Source organism: Gossypium raimondii, chromosome 6, assembly GCF_025698545.1.
Source record: "Gossypium raimondii isolate GPD5lz chromosome 6, ASM2569854v1, whole genome shotgun sequence".
Lineage (NCBI taxonomy): Eukaryota > Viridiplantae > Streptophyta > Magnoliopsida > Malvales > Malvaceae > Gossypium > Gossypium raimondii.
In genome coordinates, this window is record NC_068570.1 from 52,880,214 (window position 1) to 52,882,684 (window position 2,471).

The following is a 2,471-nucleotide window of genomic DNA, read 5'->3' on the forward strand; positions in this document are numbered from 1 at the left end:
GCTCAGCGGTGACCACCTGACAGAAAACTATTTTCATTTTCATTATTTATGGGTTTTTACTGGAATTTTCAGCTTTCGTAGTAGTTTTGTAATTTTTTGACTTTCCAGACTTTTTGGATTGTTTGGTTTAATTTTTTTTGTGGCTTGGTTGCGTTATGATTTCTAAACTGCGAAGATTTGACTAAATGCCAAAAAAATCTACTATTTTTTTGTTATTTTAATGATATTTTCTTGTTGTTTTCTTCCTATTTTACTACCATTTCACTATTATATTGCTACTATTTTGTTGTTATGTTTTGGATATTGTATAACACTTGTTTTATTGTTAATTTTGTTATTATTTTAGAGACATTTTCTTGTTAAGTTGCATCTGTCTTAGTATTATTGAAGTATACATATTTTTTAAAATTTATTTTCAATTTGTTTGGAAATATTTATATTAATGTTTTTAGTATTTTTGATATATTACAATAGTTAAAAGTTATGTAAAACAATAATATAATATAAAAAAGTTTTAATATGGGCGGGCCGGGCCGGACTTGGGTAAATTTTTAAGTCCATTTTTTAGGCCAAGCCTAGTAAATGGACCTTAATTTTTACTTGAACCTGACCCAAACCCGACCCGACCCATGATCACCTCTAATAGAAGTTAAATTTTAATAAATCTTAAAGATTTTGGTATCTTTTTAGAGCTTCCCTAAAATATAGCGGGGCTCCACTTTAGTTGATGCAAATGTCAATAATTTAGTTGTACAAAAGAAATAAAAAATGTTGAGGTGAGTCCGACATTACGTTAGATAATCCCCACTACTCGTTTATGAATAACGCTAATAACGTCCAAAGTTATTTCATGAAGAAAAAAATGAACTATATACGAGAAAGGGAAAGAGAGCTTTTGATTGGTGTAGGCAATACAAATAGAGAAAGCCATATAACATCAGTTTTAATAGCTCGGTGAATTAAAATGAAAATTTTGGAATAATTCAGTAACCAAATTGTAACTTTTTTTAGTTAAATGACCAAAACGAAAACTTACCCATAGTTTAGTGACTAATGGTGTAGTTTACCCTTCTTCTTTTTTTTGACTACTATTGAACTTAAATAGGGTAAACTATATAAGCAGTTATCTAATTATTAGTGTGTGTCTATTTTAGTCACTCAACTTCAAAGTTTTCAAATTTAATCACTAATGTTATTGACATTTGATATTTTGTTCACTCTTCCGTTAAATCATTAATAGAATGCTTGCGTAGCTTTTTATTAGCATAATAATAAATTTAACCCTCCAATATTTATATATTCTATCAATTTGATTCTAATTCTAAAAAATCAACAAATTTAGCTTTCAACTTTATGCATTTTATCAATTTAATATTGTTTCTAAAAGTTTAAAAGAAAAAGAAAAAATTGAAAAAATAAAAAAAAATGATTTAAAAATTCATGTTTTTGATAAATATACATAAAAATTTACAAAATTAAATTCTTAAAAATTTTTATTAATCTACAAAATCATCCTTTTTTATGGGAGAACATTTGATGCGCCATCGGTAAATAATAAGATGACACATTGTCACTAGTAGGGGTGAGCAAAAGTCGATTCAATTAGAAAAAAAATTCGAATTTTGAGTTAATCGAATCAAGTTATTCAAATTATTCGAGTAAACTCGAATAACTCGATTCGAGTTTCTAGTTCGAGTCAAGTTGAATTTCACAATTCGAATAATTCAAATAACATATTGGTGTAAATACCCTTTTGATCCCTATCAACTTCGAAAATAAGCAAATTGGTCTCTCTCTCAACAAAAATTACAAAATAATTTGCTAAAATCAATATATTTAAAAAAATTTCAAAATTTATATTTTAAAAATTTATAAAATTCTAAAAATATATATATATAATTTAAAATTTTCTAAAATAATAATTTTGGGACCTAATTAATTATTCAAAATTATCATACTCAAGTATTTTATTTTATTATTATTTTGATTTGAAAATTTTTCAAATATATATGGTTTCAAATTTATGTGCTCTAATATGGAATTAGTTATACTATAATAATATTTTTATTTAACATATTTAATTTTTTCAATTTAACGTGAACAATGTCACTCGATTCGACTCGATTTCAGTCAAATCGATTCGAAAAAAATTCAAATTGAGTTAGGATGATAAAGTAGGACTCATGAACTCGATTAACTCAAAATTTTTCACTCGATTCGACTTGATTTGATCGAATGCTCACCCCTAGTCACTAGTTTAAAACAAAAAATATTGACGGATTTAAAAATAATTATAATTAACTTATTTTTAAAAATAAATATTAATTATAATTATTAAACATAAATAAATACAAAAACATCAACCTCAAAATCCAAAACCCAAAACTTGAAAGAGAAACAAAATAATTTTAATTAATATTTAATTATATTTAAATAAATTTATTTGTTTTTTTTTCAAGTCCTTCAATATT